Source organism: Gobio gobio, assembly GCF_949357685.1.
Source record: "Gobio gobio genome assembly, chromosome: 2".
NCBI classification, from domain to species: Eukaryota; Metazoa; Chordata; class Actinopteri; order Cypriniformes; family Gobionidae; genus Gobio; species Gobio gobio.
In genome coordinates this window covers 19,738,793-19,761,756 of record NC_137098.1, presented here as the reverse complement: position 1 = coordinate 19,761,756, position 22,964 = coordinate 19,738,793, and the positions used below count along the sequence as shown (strand labels likewise).

General features: G+C 43.1%; 1 pseudogene across 1 annotated transcript; it reads right to left on the bottom strand.

Moving 5' to 3' along the window:
- Positions 1 to 5,864: 5,864 nt before the first annotated feature.
- Positions 5,865 to 6,790, bottom strand: LOC307139282 (putative nuclease HARBI1; annotated as a pseudogene). Its single transcript has 3 exons — positions 6,353 to 6,790; positions 6,067 to 6,182; positions 5,865 to 5,954 (listed from the first exon to the last, which is right to left on the bottom strand). The product of its transcript is annotated as a putative nuclease HARBI1 (transcript).
- Between the last annotated feature and the right edge of the window lie 16,174 nt (positions 6,791 to 22,964).

Here is a 22,964-nt window from a genome sequence, read left to right as displayed (position 1 = left end):
GTCCAGTGGAATTCACAGTCTTTACGAAGTAAGGCTCTCATTGGCTCAACCAGAGTAGCGTAAGCAGGCACAAACTTACTGTACCAGGCACTAAGACCCAGAAATGACCATAGTGTAGCTGCATCAGTAGGAGGGGGTGCATTTGTAATTGCAGTAGTATGAGCATCATCCGGGTGTAGGCCTTCAGCTGAGAGTCTGTATCCAAGAAAGCTAAATGCTGTCAAGTTGAATTTGCACTTGTCTGCATTCAGTTTCAGACCAGCTTCATCAATCCTGTGAAGAACAGCTTTGAGGTTTGCATTGTGAATGGCTTCGGACGCACCATGGACAATCACATCGTCCAAGTAACACTGTACACCATCAAGGCCTTTTAAGATCATGGTCATCATTTGTTGAAAAGCAGATGGTGCTAAACACAGTCCATATGGTACTCTACAGAACTGATATAGGCCTTCATGGGTAATGAAAGCAGTAAGTCCTCTGCTCTCCTCTCCTCCGTAATTGTACTTGGTAGTATGCATTTTTGAGGTCAAGAGAAGAGAACATCACTGATCCATGCAACTCAGACAGTATGTCTTCGATCAGTGGTAAAGGATGACTATATTGTACCACGGCCTTGTTAGGTTCCCGTAAGTCAACGCACATGCAAATTGTGTTGTTTTTTCGTTTTGTGACCACGATAGGAGAAACCCACTCAGATGAATAAATTTTCTAAATTATGCCATTCTCCTCTAGCATCTTGAGTTCGTCTGACACTGCCGCTCGTACTGATAGAGGTAAGTGACGGAGTTTTTGTTGTACAGGCTTAATTCCAGGCCGGATCTGCACTTTGTGTGTGAAATTTTTAGCGCATCTAAATCCAGCAACAGTTGGCACGGAAACAGGACTGTCAGCAGAAACAAGTGAGATGCTGGATAGTTGAAGCATTGCACAGTGAGTAGCAGGTTCAATCAAGCGACCACCCTTAATCTGAATGTCCAGTGCTTTACATAAGTCACGTCCAATGAGAGGATTTCCTGATTTGACTATGTTAAACTCACCAGCAACAGTCTTTTTGAAGTATGTCACATTCAGTCTCAGGGAACCAGACATAGGAATGTTTTCCTTTGAATAAGTCAGAAGCTGCACTTTCGGTGGTGACAGGACGCATGAACTGAAGTATTCTTTGAATATGCGTTGTGCTAGGATCGATGCACCAGACCCTGTCTCCACCATCATCCTAATTGTACAGGTCTGTGTAGGAGATGTGGGCGTAGCTATGGTAAAAGTACCCACTGGAGCTCCATCATCTGTATGGCAGTCATTCACAAAGAGTACTGTCACTTCAGGTAAGCATACTTCATTAACTGACTTTGATGCTGTCTTGCACACCTTTGAGAAATGTTCGAATTTTCCACATGCTCTACATTTGCAGTCTTTAGCAGGGCAGGACTTATCATATGCAAGGTGGTTAGCAGAACCACAATGGTAACACTGCTGCTGTCCCTTCACATGCTTATCCTCCTTCGACTTAATCCTTGTTTTATTTTTATGCATTCGCGTCTTGTCTTGCTTCTGAATTGCTGCTACTTGTTTTGATTCCCCTTCAGCTATGACTTTGGCGTCTGCTACTGCCGCTTCAATTTGTCTTGCAATAGCTATCGTCTTTTCAAGGGTTAAATCTGGCTAGTAACAGTCTTTCACGAATTCGGGGCATGCAAGTTTTTTTTCCACAATCTGATCACGGATCATTTCATGCTCAATATTGCCAAAAGTGCATGTTTTCACTAGTTCACAAATCGCTGTAACATAATGATCAGTGGGCTTGAGCGCGTTGTCTGAAGCAATATCTCTCTGAAACCACGTTCAGCTTAGGAGAAAAGAACTGTTTCAGTGCTTGTAAAGATCTGTCGTAAGTATCAGCGGTAAGAGGTAATGTATTGTAGATTCGTTGCCCTTCTGTTCCTAAACAGTGTATCAGCAGAGCTCTCTTTCTCTCTGCAGAAAACTCTTCTCCACTGATAGCAAGCAAGTAGTTCTGAAATAACTTTTCCCATGCATCAAAGGACAGTTTCGGTTCACCTGGGCATTCCAGGAATGCTACTGGGGGTTGTAAAGAGAGTAGGACCATCTTAACATCCTCGTTGCCACTTGTTATGTTGAAGGAGGAAAAGCAGACAGAACACGAGCAGTAACATAGCATTCACTTTACTCAACTTCTCTTAGTTTTTCTTCTATGCAGTTCTTACATCAGATGAACACGTAAACACCACATTGCCACCGAGTGGACATGAATGGTATTGCAATGCAATGGAAAGAACACAACAACAAGGCAGATATTTTCCTTTGTTTTTCTTTGTTGTTTTTGTTAAGAGAATAGATATGGGGCCTATACCGTGAAGGTAGTTGAACAAACTCAGGGCTACATGATTGGTTTTGAGTTGACAAAACCAAACCGATGCAATCAGGCTTTATTGGTACCATGACGCAGCTCAACAACTTTCTCTGTCAACTCAGGCTTTGATCCTTAAGCTATGATTACTTCACGCGCGCGTGCACATAAAAGAGTGACGTCGGCACTAAACAACCAATCGCGTTTGATATGGATAGAGCGAGAGCCATATATTTTTCCGCGGAGGAGCAAGAGCTTATTCTTCAGAAATATGAAGAATATAAAAGTGTATTTCAAGCACGCAGTAACACTGTCTCTGCTGCCAACACTGCATGAAAAGTGGGATTTTCGTCAGTATGTGGCACTGTAGATTGCCGTGGAACTTCAGGTTCACGACTGTGCACGGCAATTTGCAGGCAACACCGAAAACTGCCGTAAATTGTCAGAAATTGACGTGGGCCTTGCTTGGCAGTTGTCCCCCCATGACCCCCCCTCCCCTTAATTCTAGGGGAGGCTTTAACATGTAAATGACCATGCTGTGAGCTACACAAATGCAAATCAGAGTAGCAGCAGGGGGAGTTTTATCTAGGTTCTGAATTTTTTAAACTAAAACATTTTAAGTTAAATGTACTCGTTTTAGTTCACATTACTAAATTTTTACTTAAGGGCAACCAGTTTGCTCCAATTTTTTAAGTAGATTCAACTTGTCTGGGCTAACAGAGTAGATTAATTACTATGTATGTCATTAGCAATAACCAATGTTATGTAAAAAAAAATACACACAAAATAAAAAGTTACGGTGTTATGCCTATATGTAATTGAAGCACTTTTGCCACACCCATTAACTTAAATAAAGTGAAAATAAATATAATAGGTTTTTCTGGAGCTCCATGGTGGTCTGAAACCTCAATGAGGTTGAAGAATAGGAATAAATTAAGCCCCTCTGTGGACTGATTCACGCGCACTCACACACACACACACACACACACACACATCTGTGCAGGCAGACACACACACACACACACACACACACACACACACACACGCACACAGCCAAAATACATCAACATTTTTTTATTTTATTCACCTCTTAACATTCTTTAGTTTCATTTTCTTGTTAATTTAATACATTTCTTAAAATCAGTTTGTTGTTAGACTCCCTTCTTTGTAAACTGACTATATCAAGACAATCAATCCTAATCCCATCAAATTTGTGAGCGAGAACTGTAGTCTGTACATGCATGTGGTACTAAATACATTTTCCATTCTGTCCAGGAAAATGTGTTAATACAGAGTTTTTTCATTAATTTTGGAAAACATCCTTATAACAATGACCTTGCATGTGATTGGAGGAGCCCAACGAGCTTCTCGCCCTCGTCCAATCACGTGCGAGGTCATGGCCATGACGCATACAAAACTTGAAGACGAGCTTTAAACAGACGTGTTTTGGACTCTTTTTTTTAATACATTTCCTGTGTTTTTGCTGCTTTGCTTTTTCGTGATCAACAATGACAGGACGCTGTCTCGCCTTCAGCTCCCCTTCAATTCCTCTGCATGGACGCCAGACAACTTTTTCGACTAATTTTCAGCTGTCTGGCGTCTTCACAACTCTGAGGCAAACTGCAGGCGCTATGAACCAGAGCATGGGTAATGTAACGTTACGACTTAAAGAATATGCTTTTATTCAGCTGTATAAGGAAATGAATGCGTTAATAGATCCAAGCTTAAAACTGCACATTTTGTTTACACAGACTATCCTCGCCTCATAACGAAGCCGTGACCTCTTATCTGCTTGGAGTGATTTCCGCGAGTCCAGATTTAACCGCTGATCACGACGACATTGTGTGTAAGTATAACTTCTAATGTTTTTCTCATTCCTTGTTTAATTTTACCGTGACTGTTTTTATTAATACCAGTCTCATGTAATTGTTTTCCAGCTGCCTGTAAGACGTATTATGAATCGACACGCCGGAGCTTCAGATACAAACAACCTGAACTTACATCGCAGGCGGAAACTGCGAAGTTTAGCTCGGAGTCGATCAAGAAGAAAAAGGGTAAGATTTATTATATTAGATCCGTTTTTTGTCAATGTGAGTATTTTTCAGGTTGCTTATTGTCTTTATGGATTGTATTACAGTTGCTGGAAGCGAGAGTGTGCTGGATGAGGTGGACATTTGGAAGTCCGCGACCATTGAACTCATGTCTGACGAGGAAGACGGCTTTGTTGACGGGGTGTCTGGATGGATTGTGCGGCCACCGCCCTCTCGCAGCCTGGAGCTCGCCGAACTCTGTGCCACTTTGCAATCCAGATTAGAGGCGATACCGAAATACAGGGCAACTCCCCATATACGCCTGTGTTTCCCGAATGTGTTGGGCGCTTCTTTTTTTGACGTTTTTGGAGGACAACATAAGAGACATTACTGCTGCACTGTACATAGTTGTGTGTTTAATAATAAAGCTCTTTCTTTGAATAAACAGCTGTGTTTTTTATAAATGAAGCTCTTTCTTTGAATAAACGGCACGGTCCGGGCAAATTTTCCCATATATTCCTTGATGGTATGAATAGTGTAGTTCATAGCACAATAACATTAATATAAAACTTAAATTATTACAACATAAATTATATATTTATTATTATTATTGGGGTTTACATTTATACTGAGCCAGGGTGACCAATAATGATTGGTTTGCAGTGATCTGCCAACCAATCACGAGGGATTTTTCTTGTTTAAAAGTAGTGGCTTCAGCCAATACTGAGTGAGTAAATTCAAGTCAGGCCATTGACTCTCTGGTTTCGCTGCTATTCATATGCTAATTAGAGGCGTTGCACCTCCGCTGTCTCTCAGAGGGGGGCTCTCCACCTACGTCATGGTTCGTTTACGACAATTTGTGGCACAGACGAACGCGACGTTCGCTGCCTCTAAATTGTCGAAAACTGCCGAAAATTAGGGAGATTTCCAGGAGTCTACAGGCGTTTACGGGGTCGAAAATCCCACTTTTCATGCAGTGCAAAGCAAGAGAAGAATGTTGGAGGAAAATTGCTGATTGCATTAATGCGTAAGTAAAAAAAAAATTATTTAACCTCCAGAATAATTTAAATGATTGTTTGTGGTGGGATTATGTATCAGGTGGAAACATACTCTGTCAGGGTCCTTTACAAAAGGAGTCTAGAACTAGACTGTTCCCTAAAGGAGCTGGACTGTGAGCTGAGGAGGCTCCAAATAAAAAAAATTAAATTGGAGATCAAACAGCTGGAAAAACAGATCTCAGTGTGTGAACTTATTTAACCAAGTAACACTTTAATATGAACATTCTATATTTATTTATTAATTTAACTTTCTCTTGCTCTTTCTTCCTCCCTAGCCACATGACCAATAAAACCGTTTGAGACCAGTCTGCAGTGTCAATGTGCTTTTATTAAGTAAATTATTGTGTTGTGATTGCATCTCTGACAGCTGCCCCAGCTGGGTGGTCAAGTGTGATGGGGTCAATTTCATCGTGGAGAAGCTGGTTTTGTGGTGGTACTCGCTCCTTTCTGATAGTGGCTATATTGTGCAGAATTGCATTCATGATCACAAGTCATCTGCAGATGAAATGTACAGTAAATCATTGTCCTATCTGTTAAAGTTATTATTCATTTAAAAGGTTAATCTCAATGCAAATGAAAAATCATCTCATGTGTATAGTAGCCCTACCTGAACATTAAGGCTGTGAAAGGACTTTCTGTTCACATAATCAGCCTCATGTTCTCCTAGAGCTGTGGAGATTGCAACATGTGTGCAGTCTATTGCTCCTATGACTCTAGGGAATCCTATCATAGGATTTAAAAATAAAAAGATTTAAAATCATTCTTAATATGTAGTTAATGTAGCCTATAATATATATAAGTGATCTAAGTAAAATCTGCCTTTTGGAAAGAAAAAAAGAACCTGAATGTGAACGGTTAAATTGTTCATATGTCACCCTATCAATATATCTTACCCGCAATTTTATAAAAGCCCTCTTTTATGGACATGGTCGATAAATGTCCTGGGAACACAATGAAGCCATTTATGTACCCCTGCAGTACAAGGACCACCTTGCGAATGGTTCGACAAACCGTGTTTTTCCCAAGGTTCTCTGCATCACCGACCGCGTACAAGTATGTACCACTTGCAAAAAAACGCAACGCAACGCAATACATACCATTTGAGGTACAGTAAGGGCATGGCTTCGACGAGTCACATTTGTTATGTGCGGCTCAAGAAGTTCGCAAATATAACCGATTCCTTCTACGGAAAATCTGTACCTTTCATACAAGTACGTATCAGGAAAGTCAAGGGGATTTTGTCTGTCCCTAAAAACTCTTTCTCTACGAAGTGCTCTTCTAACAACTTGCACGGAGATGTCCACAGGATTTGGTAGAAAAGGTGAAACCATTGCAAAAGACGCTGGGAATTAGTTACGTCATCTATATATATATATATATTTTTTGCTCACAGCTGATTGGTCAAACTTAAATCTCAGATCTCGAATCCAGAACATAACCTGCCCCGGAGCAGGTTAGCCGTGCAGCGTACGATACCATGGCAACTAACACCGATTAAAGCCGAGCTACTTTCATAGTACCTAAAACCCAGGATTGGCACAAACTAAGCTTAAACATATATGGCTAGCCAGCTAAACCGGCTTCATGGTATAGGCCCGTGGTCGGATGTTTGCTGTGCGATTGTTGCATGAGATCTTTCTGTGATTCTTTTTAAAATGACGCAAAAGTTTGATACTGGTTGCATCTACTGCCACTATAGGCTATATATAATACATATATATATATATATATATATATATATATATATATATATATATATATATATATATATATATATATATATATATATATATATATATATATATATATATATATATATATATATATATTTATTTTTTCTCTCCTTTTGGGGTCCTAAAAACAAAGGGTATTCGGCATTAGAGCAACACCAGGGTAGGTAAATGATGGCTTAATTTTAATTTAAAGATGAACTATACCTTTAACAGGAAACTAAATTTAAGGCATACTTATTGTAAGGAATGGGAAACCTGTTCAGGCATTGAGTTTATAGGTGTTTATGGGAGAAAAGTGACAGTGAATCAGCTTTCTTTTCTGTCTGTAATTTGATTAGGTGTTTTTTTCAGTGGCAGTTTAAAACAGCAAGTCGATAGCAGGTGGTGTAGCAACATCCTAAACAGACCTTGTTGCAAATTACAGAAAAACAATTTCAATAGATTGTTTGTATTAAAAGTTTAAAATAAATGCCTGTCATGTTTTCAGTGTTTTATCAGTCTAATATCTGCATGCTCTCATAAGATCTAACTAAAACCTACAGGCGTTTGAATGCAGAGGGTTTGCAGTGTGACAACTGCAGTAAGTCAAATGAGACAGACTTTTATCTAGAGTGAGAGCAAGGCAGTCGCTCGCATCTGTCTGATTTCAGCTGCTCGCGCTCTGTGAGCTGCCGCCCGAAGCCTGAATCTGATCTACTCATTCTCATTTGCATGATTCCCATGTCTGTTTGGTCTCGGAGGTAAACATGGGAATTATACGCCTGTCTCTTGGCAACCACAGGGCGCTTAAACCATTAGTGCTTGAGATGAGTTTATCCAATGCGTTTACTGTACGCCAGTGTGTGAATGTGCGTTTATGTACATGGTCATCCTGTGAATGAAATATACTGTATTGAGCTACTTGTGGTTGGCGGTTCTATGATCGCAGACTGAAGCTCTTTGCATATGCAACAAGTCTGCACATCATTTAAATAGTGATGATAAATATTTTATAATTGATTTTTTTAATGGTGCAATGCTGTTTGCATGTTGCTAATGGTGCAATTCTCTAATAAACATACAAATACATATCAGACACTAATATGTGACCATTGACCACAAAACCAATCATAAGGGTTTTTGAAATTTAGATTTATACATCATCTGAAAGCTGACTAACTAAGCTTTCCATTGATGTTCCATTGATTGTTAGGATAGGACAATATTTGGTCGAGATACAGCTATTTGAAAATATGGAATCTGAGGCTGCAAAAAAAATCCAAATATTGAGGAAATCGCCTTTCAAGACCTGGGGCCTCATTTATAAACGTTGCGTACGCACAAAAGAAGGCGTACGCCGCTCTCTACGCAATAATTGGTATTTATAAAAAGCAAACTTGAGGGGAAAATGTGCGGTCCTTCACGCAAGCTCTGACCCAGGCGTACGCACAAAAACGGGTGAAATGAGAAATGGCGACACTGTCGGCAGATGGAAGAAACACATGAAAGTGTGTGAAACTTTAGACCGTTGTGTAAAAGAAATGGCTATGCCTCTCATAAATAACATGAAGACTTCACAAAGCAAGTCTTACAATTAACAGCCTACACAAACACCCGTTTGATCGATCTGCAGTATAAAACAAACAAAATCAAATCAATGTTCTGCAATAATATTGGCATGTTATGCAATTCATCCTCATAAATAATATGGTAAACAGAACGAAATAGCTCATTAATAAAACTGATATTCTCGTCAATGTGTCCATCTGGCGGAGCAGATATAGATGCAATTATATAGATAGACAGATAGATAGATAATTGGGGAGATAGATAGATAGATAGATAGATAGATAGATAGATAGATAGATAGATAGATAGATAGATAGATAGATAGATAGATAGATAGATAGATAGATAGATAGATAGATAGATAGATAGATAGATAGATAGATAGATAGATAGATAGATAGACGTATTAATTGTCCACTGGGGAAAGTTGTTTTCATAGTAAAATTTCTTCATCAGCTACGGAATCATGGTATTCAGGCATATAGCCTACCTTTAGTTTTATTTTTGATAAAATAACGTATGACATGTCTCAACCATTTAGAAAGCTGCAAGACATTACATTTGCACTGAACTATTTCCCATTTCAACGTAGATTATAACCGACATCTGTAGCTTGTCAGATGCAATTAAATGGATGGAAATAAAATGCCCCCTCACAATGCGTAATGACAATGGCTGATCTTGCGCTCTAGAAGATGTGGCAAATGGAAGGATTCGGAGTGAACGCATCTTCAGACAGCAAGAAGACTTGCTGGCAAACGAGGACACAATCTGGCGATGGAGCGCTAGACGCTTTTTTTGCCTCGACTTTGATGTCCGACCATTTCTTTTTTATTTCGGCCATGGTCCGAGGTTGTGAGGCTACAGCATTTACGGCGTCTGCAACCTTTTGCCATTCAAGTGCATTTTTGGCATTAGTAATGCCCACACTGTGCCCTCCAAAACAAATTTTCTCCTCTTTTCAACCTCGCCAACGATCACTTCTACTTCACATTGAGTTAAGTTACGTTTTTTTTATTTCCTCTCTGTGTTTGCCATAATTTCGCAATCGATGAATATTAACTTGTGGGCGTTTCACAGACTATTTATGGGCAACTATGGGCGTGACATGAAGCCGCAAAAGCTGCGCTACATTTAGAATTGATTGTGATTTATTAAGAGAAAACTGCGTAGGATGTGCGTGCGCACGGTTTTATCAATCCGAATATGTCTGTGCGTATGCACGTCCTATGTTTCATCCGTACGCCACTTCTGACGCAAATCCTATGCAAAGTTTTAAAAATGAGGCCCCTGAAGTCTTTTTTAGAGTTGTTTTTTTTTCCTGAGTGACACACAAAAAAGTAAAGACTCATAACTCCAAAACTATAGCTAGGAAAGTCAAAAGGTATGTATTGTTTGATAGAACACTTTTTAAAAATTTTACATCACAATTTGACATTCTCATGCTGAGAAACTGCTGATACAAACAAATATATTTATTTTTTTATTATAATTTTACATATATTTCTGATTTGACATGCAATCATTCAGGAAGGCAATAAGATAGGAGGAAAATTCTTTTTTGATGAAATTCACCTACATGTGGGCTGCATCTGTATCAAAATTTGTGGTGATAGCATAAAGGCAGCCTTTTTGTTTAGCCCTTGATGCCCCCTAATGGGCAATTTTAAAATCGTTTTTCCATGAGCAATATCTCGTGATCGACGCAAAGGATTATGTTGATTTAATCGCGAGAATCAGCTTTAAATAATGAGGTGCTATTTTCTACGATCTGTGCATTTTTCATGAAGTTATGAGTAAAAATGGCACGTGAAATCTACATATTTCTTTTTACATTTTTTTCTAGTTATCAGTAAATCACTTCAAGGCAGTAGTTTTTAAAAAATATGATTATTAATGTTTTTGTTGGTAGGTGGTGCTTGCGGGCGGTACACTCCGGTTTATAGGGACTACTCAGCACTCCTTAAGAGTTAATCAAAATGGTTAAATGGATTAAAAGCCGAGTTTCTAAGCTTTAAAATTTTGTTATTCCACGTTGGAAAACAAGCATGGATGGCTCCGGGAACATTGAATCACACATTGCATCCTGGTAAGACGAGAGGAATATTTTTAGCCAAATATGTTACATCATTCCGACACAATGGATTATGTTGCTTTTTAATCGTAAGAATCTGCTGTAAATGGTGATGTGCCATGATCTATGATCTGTGCAATTGTCATAAAGTTATGAGCAAAAAACGCCATGTGAAATCTACGTTTGTTTTAAGTTAAGTTTTGTTATAAACAAAATTTGTGCTGACTCATTAGATTGTGAAAATAACACAACAGAAGCATGTTGGAGGCATGATCTGAACATGTAAAGTCTCAGATTTTTAAGAATTATTGTGCTACATACTTGGTTTCTGTTGCTATTGGCTCTTAAAGCGAGACACGCAAACGGGAGTCCTTAGCAATGCATATTACTTACAAATTTTTTTTGTGATATATTTACGGTAAATATTTTACAAAATATCTTCATGTAACATGATCTTTACTTAATCTCCTAATGATTTCTGCACTGTAAATTCGAAAAAAAAGTTTGGAAACCGATTGCCTTATTTTTGCAAAACATTCTTAAAGGGAAAACTGAAGTTAATTTAATAATCAGCTAAAAGTAAAGAAAGCTAACACCTCTCAAAGTGAATTAAGTAATACATATCAAGTTAGTTTAATGCCAATTCTAGTTAACATACTGTAAAATATTTACTAATCTTACTTAAGATTTAATAGTAAGATTACTTGAGTAGTTCCTTTTAACTAACAGTGTTATATTATGTTCTGCAAACATCTTAAATACTATTATTCTCAACATAGTTTTAATCTGTCATTTTCTGCTATGGCGACTTAAAAAATGTGTGCAATCGGTTTCCACGTTTTCTTCAAGTAAAGTGAACATATGTTTAGTAGTTCAACTAGCATTGAATGCTTAACACTCAATAAAGTAAGCTTAATTGCATCAAGTTGCTCTTACTTAAACCATTTAAGTTGTGTCAACTTAATTATATCTGTGATCTGAGGAAGTGTACTCCCAGAATGCATTGTGGCACAAATAAATTAGTTGCTTTGTTTTACTATTTGTGGCTTTATTTTACCATTTTATTTGCTGTCTTTTGTCAGTATAACCCCAATAACGACAGCAAATACAATTGTAATGGTCTTTTTAACCCCCTCGAGTCAGCGGTTGTGCCGGCGATATCTACACGCTTTTTTTCTTATCAGTGCCAAAGAGACTCAAATAACTTGTTTTTTATCATTCAGGCAAGTGTTATACATCATTATAATCTGTTAAGTTTCTTTTTTTGTGTGTACAGTCACAATAAAAACAAAATGTTGTGCTTTTTGCAAAATAAAGAAAACAAACATGATGCTCAATCTGCAGCCTCTCTCTCAATTATGTCTAATCTGATTGTCTTCAGAAAATGACCTGTAGCTTAGTGAAAATCACACAAACATGAGACATATGTCTAAAGAAACGTTGAAATGTCAGGTTTTAAATAATGTAAACCAAATCGAAAACGTCTCGGTTACGTATGGTAACCCTCATTCCCTGAAGGAGGGAAATAGAGACGTACGTCGGACATCACAGACGAATTGGGATCACTACAGGAAGCCCCTATCAGCTTTGAGATATAGAGAATAGGCCAATGGGCCATTGGCGTGCGAGATTTGCATCTTGCGCTCCGCCCCGCACCGCAGGTATAAACAGGAAGCGAGAGCAACTAGTGACTCGGCCATGCAGTGATGGTACAGCAACTGTGGTGACGGGACGTACCATACGTAACCGAGACATTCCCTTTCAGTCGGTCACGTTCGACTTCATCGACGAATTGGGATCCCTTTGGAAAACTCCACAGTTACTACCACTTCCAGTGCCCAGCGATGAGTTCCGGGCAGGAAAACTCACGCAGGGAGAGTCACTGTCAATCAGCCACCCGCAAGTCCCACTCAGCATTATTGCGCTATATATAGACTATTGCGCTGGGAAAGCGTGTCCAGAGGGGCCGCTGCGGAAGCCACATCATGCCCAGAGGGAGTTACCATGTGGAGAATACACGTATGGACTGGCCTTGGGCTGTACAACATACGGAAATCCCAGGGGTGGCCCTGGCCTTGTAGGCGGGGGAACAACACCGCACTGAGACGGCAGAGGAAGCTCTGCCGAGGGAAAGACACAGGCTCGCCTTAGGGAGCCGTACCGTGGAAGAATACACATATGGGACCGCTGTGGGGGTCACAACATATGGAACCCAGCCTAACGCAAGTTCCACCAATGCATACGAATGTTAGACCTGGTGTCGGACGCTCCGCCACGTCCGACTGCCGCGGGTTGCGGAGGACTCGACAGGGTTCGCCATTCTGGGGAACTCGACTGGAGAAATTAAGCGCACGTATCCGTTCCAAGGGGAAGGGAATGGCGCAGCAAGCCAACACTTAGAACATACACTTCGGTGTTACTGACTATGGGAAGTGAGCACACAGGAAGATACCGGCTCTACACGGAGGCTATAAAATTTAGCGAACGTGTTAGGTGTCGCCCAGCCCGCAGCTCTACAAATATCTGTCAGCGAGGCGCCACAAGCCAACGCCCAGGAAGAAGCTACACCCCTGGTGGAGGGGGCTCTTAACCCGAGTGGGCAGGGCACGTCTTGGGTTTCATACGCCAAGACGATGGCAACCACTATCCAGTGGGCCATCCTGTGCTTGGAGACAGCCTTTCCCTTCTGCTGGCCTCCGAAACAGATGAAGAGCTGCTCTGAGGTCCTTTGGGTTCTGTCCACGCAAGTCCGCAGGGCGCGGACGGGGCAGAGAAAAGCTAGGGCTGGGTCTGCCTCCTCCGAAGGCAGCGCTGGCAGGCTCACCACCTGGTCCCGGAAGGGAGTGGTGGGAACCTTGGGCACATATCCAGGCCGGGGTCTCAGGATTACATGAGAGTTACCAGGCCCGAATTCCAGGCACGATTCGTTGACCAAAAATTCCTGCAGGTCCCCTACGCTCTTGTTAGAGGCCAATGCAGTGAGGAGTACTGCCTTCAGAGACAGAATTTTTAACTCTGCTGACTGCAAAGGCTCAAAGGGCGCTCTCTGTAGTGCGGTTAGCACCAGAGTTAAGTCCCAAGAGGGTATAGAGGGATGGCGAAGCGGATTAAGTCTCCTCGCCCCCCTCAGGAACCTGACAATCAGAACATGCTTACCTAAGGACTTTCCATCTACCATGTCATGATTAGCAGCGATAGCGGCAACATAAACTTTGAGGGTGGAGGGAGACAGCCGTCGCTCCAACCCGTCTTGTAGGAAGCACAGAACTGATCGAACATCTTCGGGGCTCTTCTTGGCGAGAAGAGCACCAATCGACAAACAGGTTCCACTTCAACGCATAGAGGCGCCTCGTAGAGGGAACTCTAGTGGAAGTGATGGTGTCTACCACAGCCTGTGGTAGGCCACCTAGAACCTCCGTGTCCCGTCAGGGACCAGACATGGAGTTTCCAGAGGTCCAGACGCAGGTGCCATAGGGTGCCCCGTCTCTGAGTCAGGAGGTCCTTCCTCAGAGGAATGGGCCAAGGAGGTGCTGTCGTGAGGACCACTAGTTCCGGGAACCAAGTCTGGTTGGGCCAATACAGAGCGACCAACAGGACTTGCTCCTCGTCCTCCCTGACATTGCACAGTGTCTGTGCAAGAAGGCTCACTGGGGGAAACGCATATTTGTGTAGGTCCCGGGGCCAGCTGAGCACCAGGGCATCCGAGCCGAGGATCCCCCCGGTCAGGGAATAAAACAACTGGCAATGAGTCGTGTCCGGGGCGGCAAACAGGTCTACCTGTGCGGTCTCAAGCGACTCCAGATCAGCTGGACCACCTGGGGATGGTGTCTCCACTCTCCCGGGAGCACTGGCTGTCGTGAGGGCTGCACGATTGATCAGGCCCGGAATGTGAATGGCACGAAGCGACCTCAGATGCTTCTGACTCCAGAGGAGGAGGAAATGGTGGGCGAGTTGTGACATGCGACGGGAGCGTAGACCACCCTGTTTTCTTTGATGTGCGCAACGGCCACAGTGTTGTCCGTACGGACCAGAACGTGCTTGCCTAGTAGCTGCGTTTTGAAGTGGCCCAGTGCAAGACGAACTGCTAACAACTCCAGGCAACGATATGCCATTGCAGTTGAGGCCCCGTCCACAGACCCGAAACTGCAAGCCCGTTGTACGTGGCCCCCCAGCCGGTGGATGAGGCATCTACCTGGACACTTGTTCTAGGGGAACTCCTGCCTGAAGAAACGAAGGGTCCGACCACGGGCTAAAGGTTTGGCGGCACCTCTGTGTTACTTAGACACGGAGTGAGCCGCGCTGCCATGCCCATCTCAGGACTCGGTCGTGTAGCCAGCATTGAAGCAGTCTCATATGAAGCAATCCGAGCGGCGTTACTGCAGCTACGAATGCCATATGCCCCAGGAGCCTCTGAAAGTGTTTCAGTGGTGCAGCTGTCCTGCATTTGAACGAATTCAAGCAGTTCAAAACAGACTGGATGCGCTCCTCGGTGAGGCTGTCAGACCGACCGAGTCCAGCTCCTTACAGAGAAAAGAGATCCTCTGCGTGGGGCAGAGTTTGCTCTTTTCTCCATTGACCTGAAACCCCAACTGGCTGAGGTGCCCCATGCTCTCTCATGAGAGCAATGGCCGCCTTTGTGACTTTCGTGAAGACACGGGGCGACAGGGACAGCCCGAAGGGTAAGACTCTGTACTGATGTGCCCGTCCTTCGAACGCAACGCGTAGGAATGGTCTGTGTCGAGGGAGTATCGAGACATGAAAGTACGCGTCCTTCAGGTTGATCGCTGCTAACCAATCCTGGGGACGGATGCACCTGAAGATGCGTTTCTGCGTAAGCATTCTGAACGGCAGCCTGCGAAGGGACTGGTTCAGGAATTGCAGATCCAAGATCGACCATAACCCGCCGCCTTTCTTGGGTACAATGAAGTACGGGCTGTAGAACCCGGACTTCATATCGGCTGGAGGGACCGGCTCTATCGCGTCCTTTGCCAGTAGGACTACGATCTCCACCTGGGGCACAGGGGCGTTCACTTCAGCTCCGTGTCAAAGGAGGACGCCCCTGTGCCCCAGGCGGAGATCGTAGTCCTACTGGCAAAGGATGCGATAGAGCCGGTCCTGAACTTGGGGGAGCGCCGGGCGAACTGAATCGTATAGCCAAGTCTGATGGTACGGATGAGCCGGTGAGACGGGCTGGGAAGCACTAGCCAGGCTCCCAGTGACCGTGCAAGCGGACAACAGCACCACAGATGACCCGAAGCGGGGCAGCGTAGTGGCATGCAGGGACCCGACTCGGACGGCATGGTAGCGGCCCGAAGTGGGGTTTGAGTGTGCTGTCCAATACTACCTGCTTTCGCTGAGGGGGTGTGCGAGTGTGGGAAGGCCGCTTGTGTGCATCCCCACAGCCGGCACCCCCTGCTGGCGATTTGGAGAGGCACCAGAGGGTGACAACGCATGGGAGCGTCATACACCGCCAAGTGAATTCTCCGATTGAAGGAGGGGCTGAGCATGGCAAGGCTTTGTGGCGTCGCACACGGCCTGCCTCACCTCCTTCCTCAGCGGGGAACAAGAGCAACAAGGCATAGCGTTGCACACTGTCGTTCTTGCACCACTGAGAAGTCATGTCAAGTCAACCTTATTTATATAGCGCTTTTAACAATGCAGATTGTTTCAAAGCAGCTTTATAGTGTTAAACAGGAAAATAATGCAACATAATTTTATTCAGCCGTATAGCCATTCTGGAGAAAACGGTTATGTCAGTTAGAAAAGGAGAATGGGAGTGGCGAGGCTTTTTAGCGTCACACACTGCAATTATCGCCCTCTTGTGGGGAGGGGAATGAGAGCGGCGAGGCATTGTAGTGTTACACACTGCCATTCTCGCCCTCTTGTAGGGAGGGGAATAAGAGCGGTGAGGCTTTGTAGCCTCACACGCTGCCATTCCTGAACTCCCGAGACCCAGAGGTATTGGAACTGCTCTTAAGAATTTGGGTATTACTGGCTGTTTTTAACACCAGTGGCTGAACAGAATTACCAATGGTTTTCCACCCGGCCCTCCTCCGGGGGAAGAGCATCTCCTGACCAAATCTGGGTCAATAGTGTTTCTTGACCAGGGTGGACATCGTCTGGCCAAGGGCCAGCGCTATGCGCAGCTCAACCTCGGCTCAGAACTACCCTCGTGCACAAAGAGCGCAGGGCGGAGGTGGCCTGCCAGTGGCACTGCCACCCCACCGATGAGGGTAGTGAGAGAGAGGAAAACTTTATACAGATAATGGCCCTTTTGGTGTTCCATATTTTGGCACCAAATAGTTCCACAATGCCAAAGCCTTCCAATGCACATCCTAGAAAAGGCAAGGGGCGGGCAAGGCGATTTACACGTTTCACTATGCCTCAGCCAGCCGGGAAAGCATGGCTGTCAAGTATGAATCTGATTCAGCATGAGCACCCACTATTATAGTGGGAATCTCAGCATCATCTTAATTTTCAACACATAACAGCCCTCTCTCCGATGCAGCGATTGACATCTGTCCTCTGCTAGAGCCCCAAATGAAACGCTAGGTCCTTTTTTTTTTTTTAAGGACCAGAAATCCGATCTGTAAGCTACCAGCAGGCATGTGAGATAGTGAGCGTAGCCGTGAGACGGCACACGACGCGCTGAACACTCAAGCCCTTATGAAAAAGGCAAGATGAACAATGCGCCGACGTGGTTATGCTCTCATGAGAGAACATAAACCACCCACGAACACAGTCTCAACATGCTTGCGATGCGATAGAGCCCACGGAGATGTACTCGGCGGGGAAGCCTCACTGTAATCCTCTGGTCATCCAGGCTTATCAGCCAAAGTAGCGCCTTTTCTGGCGCACCAGAAAAGAAACTAGATCGGGTTATAAGCGAAGGCACTCAGAAGGCATCTGAAGGGCCGAGCGGCGCGCACTGGGTTGCCGTTACAACCCGTGCTGTCACCCGGCAGCTAGATGGCACACTCAAACCCTCATGAGGAAAGTGAAACGAACAGCGCGTCAACGTGATCCCGTTCCCCTGAGAGAACATGGATCACCCACGAACGCAGTCTCAACATGTTTATGCGAGAGGGATCGTGGCCTTCAGGACAGGAAACAACCGCATCCAGAAACGCACGGGTGGAATGAAGTCTTGAAAAAGACGCAGTGTCACACCCGTGTTGCTTTTTTGTGAGGGCACCCAGGGGAAGACCGTGGCAGCACACAGGAGAAAAGTGCAGTCCTGTGTCAGCACTCACTGATACAAACGCCCTCACCGAACAGACAGTTGCTGTGAGAACAGCAGTTTGTTATGCAGATGCAGCGGTGAGCATGCGGTCGCGCTGATTGTGCCTTTTCGCCAACACAAAGTGTCCCTTTCATTCTCTGGAGAATCTATATTGTAGATAGGCTCTCTTTTAGAAAAGCAGTCTTCCTTCATCAACGCCGTTCGGCTCTGAAGTGAATGACAATAGTGCACTGGTCTCGCTTCCTGTTTATACCCACGGTGTGGGGCGGAGCGCGTGATGCAAAAGCCTGTTCTCTATATCTCGAAGCTGATATGGTCTCCCTGAAGTGATCCCAATTCGTCGTGACATCCAACGTACGTTGAATGTGACCCACTGAAAGGGAACAAATATTCTGTGTTTATGTAATCAGTTTGAAACAGAGAGATGTCAGTCGTTCGCAAGCCTCTTCATTATCCGCTAATGCGACCACAAGCACGGAGCGCGCGTTCTTTGAGATTCAAATACTGACGATCCATGCGTCAACGCTCACATCAACTCAAATAAACACATCAAGTAGTGCTATAGCCTACTTCAGCTACATCGTTTTGAGATGCGTTGAAATCCTGGAATAATTAACCTCATGAAAAGCTGTTCATTTCTGAGAGCAACAGATTCCACCGCTGAGTGTAAGGTATGCTAAGTTTATTCTGTTAGCATCTGTGAATATTACACGCAAAAACCTGAGCGAGGACGCACTGAAGCTTTCTCTCTATAAATTAGCTCAAAATTACTGTCAGATGTAAGTAATTACGTTGACAAACTATACATCATTAAAAAGATCTAAGACTCAAGCTTCCATTTTTTTACCTCTTTTTACCCCTTTTTATTCTCAAAGTCTTCTGGGGACCATAATTTGTTAATATGTGTCAGGAGTTATGAATATGAAAACCGGCGTCTTTTGATTGTAATATGAGCGTCAGCTGCTCTCATTCATAAAAAACTCCTCTATGCTTGTCATGAAGACTCAGGACAAAACAACATCCCTTTGTGCTTTTAGTTCAAAAGTGTGTAGATGAGGAGAAATATTGATAGATTTTCATATGTCTCTGTCAAATTTCTATACAGAGAAGTATTATTTATTCAATCTTTTCCCAAAATGCGCAGATGTAATCATTATGAGCGCTGGATACTCTGATGTGTTGTGTTTTCAGTTCATACTGGCAGCCGGAGAGCGCTCCGTGCACATGTAGTCCATATATGGTACATACAAAGAAGATATGAGGAGCTCTTTTCCAAAACGCTATAAATCCATTTCAATAGTTTCCAGGAAAATAGTTTTTTTTACCTAGACCTACACATTTTGTGAATATTCAATTTATCCTGTTAAAATGTTTTTTTGGCTCAGTCTGAACATGTTGAACAATTTTTGTTTTGTGATTATTAAATCAAACAACAATATTGTTGATGATAAATTCAAAGTTAATAAAAAAAAAATTCAAAACGCTATAAATCCATTCTTTTTTTTTCAAAACGCTATAAATCCATCAATTTTTTTTATTTATTTATGGTTTGTCTTTTTTTTTTAAACAACAACAAGAGAACATGCAACATATAATCAGGGACTCATAAATTAATATAAATTATTGATGATAATGATAACAATATTCAATAAGTTATTTAGTAATACATATTCAATATAAATATAAAACATATAATATACATCTAAATATAAAACATATAATAGCCTACACATAAAAATACAGTCATTTTTAGTAAAGTGTAAAACCTGTAACAAATAGGACCAATTTGTCCACTACATATGCATGAAAAAAAAATGAATTATTATATTCAATATTCAACAATGCATTTAATAGTGCATACAGTAAAGTGTCTAACCTGTAAAACAGTAGGACCATTGTCTGCTATACTTTTTTTAAATCACATAGTGTGTGTGAGAGAGTGAGCGTGAGTGAATGCGAGTGTGTGTGAGAGTGAGTGAGTGTATGCGTGTGTGTGTGTGTGTGTGTGTGTGTGTGTATGCGCGTGCGAGCTCGTGTGAGTGAATGCGAGTGTGTGTATGCGTGCAAATGCTAGCGTGCTTATGGTCCTGGACTTTCGGACGCTTCCTTGTCACTTGCGTGAAGTCCATGAGATGAAGTATGGCCTGATCCTGGTCAACCTTGTTTGGTTTTTCATAAAAATAATTGAAATTTATCCTCAGATCGTCCGGCGACAGCCTCTCGGCCTGACAGAAACCTTTGGCAGCAGCTTTGTGTTGATATCCCACTGTTGTTATAAACGCGCTACCTGAGTGACGAAACTTCTTTTTTTGTTGTTTTTTGTGATTTTCTTTGTCCAGTCGGCATTTTCTACCCCCAGGTTTAGGTCTCACTTGCTCATCAAGGCCATCAAAAGTGTTATCAGAGTTTAAAGCACTCATTTTTATGAATGAATGAACGTAAACAAACAGCTGTTCAGAGTGCCGCCCTGTTGGATTACGTAGTACGCTCATCGAATTCTGATTCGTCGAGAGGATATATCGTGTTTTGGCTAAAAATAGGTTTGGCGTTTATCGCGCTTTGGAAAGAAACAGCACCTTGCAGTACATTTTAAACAAGGAAATATAGCGATTTGGCATGAAATGTTGATGGAGCAGTGAATAGGTTCAGTACACAGCAAAATGACATGATAAACTAATTTTTTTTTTAAAAAATGGCGTTTATCACGTTTTGGAAAAGAGCTCTTCATATATACCATGTGACATTCTAGGAACTCCCTGACATAAACAAAGCTTCCTGAGATCGCTATAACATGCAGATAGACACGTTTGAAGACAATAAACACACAATCGCAATACTCAAAGAAAATAGTAAATTAATCTTGATTTCAGAATTTTAAATATTTGGACTGAAAAAAGAAAAAAATACTAAATAAGAAGAGCATTTTTTGCAGTGTAGTCAAATCTTTTGATCATTTAAAATATAATAGGCCTTTGTTGACTACATTCTAAATAAACTACAAAAAATATATATTACCTTTGTCCTGTTGCTTAGCTCCCTTTCAGTCACATACCTGAAGCTCAATAATTATGCAGGTCATTATGCGGCCCATTATGCGTTCTTTTGTCTCTCAGGTGTGATACCCAGCATTATTCCTGATCTTTCACGCCTCATCGCATACGGCCTTTGTAAAGAAAAAATGTCTTACAAAATGTAAATTAATATATTGTTTTATGTGAATGAGTAGGCTCAATGATTCTCACATCAGTTTGAAGCAAAAACTATTGTGGGCACATATATGTTGTGTGTTTTGAGGCCTTCATTTTAAAACAAATGTTTTTGTTTTTTCAAAAAACATGCATAAACATTATTCTCTCTCAAAAACACAAGTACATACATGTTGCTTAGATATTATGGTAGCCCAGTTTGTGCTGAATACAGTGTAATTACACTTTTGCCATTAATATGTTTATAAGCAACTGAAAAAAGCACAAATGTCAGAGCATGTCAAAACTTCTAAAGGGGCCCAAAAGAGCTCAGACTCCTAGGGGTTAAGTTTAAAAAAAAAAAAACGTCTTGGTTACGTATGTAACCTCTGTTCCCTGAGAACAGGGAACGAGACGCTGCGTCGGAATGACGCTACGGGGAACGCCTCGGCGTGACGGTGTCTGAAGCTACTATCGAATCACGGCAAAGTCTTTGACCGACGTCAGCCCATGACGTCATCCTCGTGCGACCCGGAAGTATATAGGGGCGCTGTGCCAACACAAACACATCTTCTCATCTGAAGGGACTGTATGGCAGACAGGCCCCGAGGCATGGCATGCGATGCAGGGTCTCGTTCCCTGTTCTCAGGGAACAGAGGTTACATACGTAACCAAGACGTTCCCTTTCGAAAAGGAACTCGCGCTGCATCGGAATGACACTACGGGGAATGATATACCAATGCCACCATGCTGAGGGGAGTGTCTGCCCACTAGCAGTGACAACTGTCAACACAAGTAAATTCAACTGAAAAACCTGAGCCACTCCCCCTCAGGTCACACTGGGCTGTCAGCGACAGCATTCCCTACGGTCATAGCCCAAGCTATACACCTAAGCGGAACCTTAATGCCGCTGCATGAGGTCCTATCTAGACTGCTCACAGGCCCGGGACCACTACTTCAGCAGAAGGGGTCCCTTTTGAGGGAATGTGGCTAGGGGACCCGAAGGAACCCCAGCCAAGTCACTACCCGGGGAACATATTCACCCGAGTGCCACCAGGGAGGCCTGACCTGGTGCCCTAAGTGTTATGGACACTTTGGTTTAGCCAACCCTGTCTGTTCAGAAACAGAGCCTCCGGATGGTGCCTCAAAAAGGCATCCAGACTAAGGGACTGAAAACTGGCAGTCCTTCTTAGCCCAGATCTCAGAGACGGGTTATCCCAGAGAGCAACACTCAGCGTAGAGCTTTACCATCCTTGCTAGCGAGGGGAGTCTTCCTGCTCAAATCAAGGATCTACCAGGTGCTTGTGTTTCAAAGCAATAGGGAGGCCGGAAAGGCCTATGGATCGGTCTAACAGGGAGGCCTCACGAGAGGCCTGCGACCGTCTGACCAGACTCAGGCGGCTGTGTACTCATATACGACCCTCAGTGAGGGGAGCACTTGAACCTGCCTGGCGGTTAACCCCCAGCTGTAGGCTAAGCTACCAAAGGTTCTCTTCCTACAGAGAACTGGTAACAGGGAAGTGCCTACACTTGGGAACTTCGCCCTCAAGGAGGCCCCATGGGGCCTACTACCTGATAGCCAGTTTCTCAGCGAAGCCCAGAGAGGCCTACTACCTGACAGCAATTTATGCCGGCTCCTAGAGCGTTGAAGCTCCCCTTCAGGGAGGCCTGGTGAGGCCTACCATCTGCGAGCGGTAAATGCTAAACCCCAAGCAGCTGAGA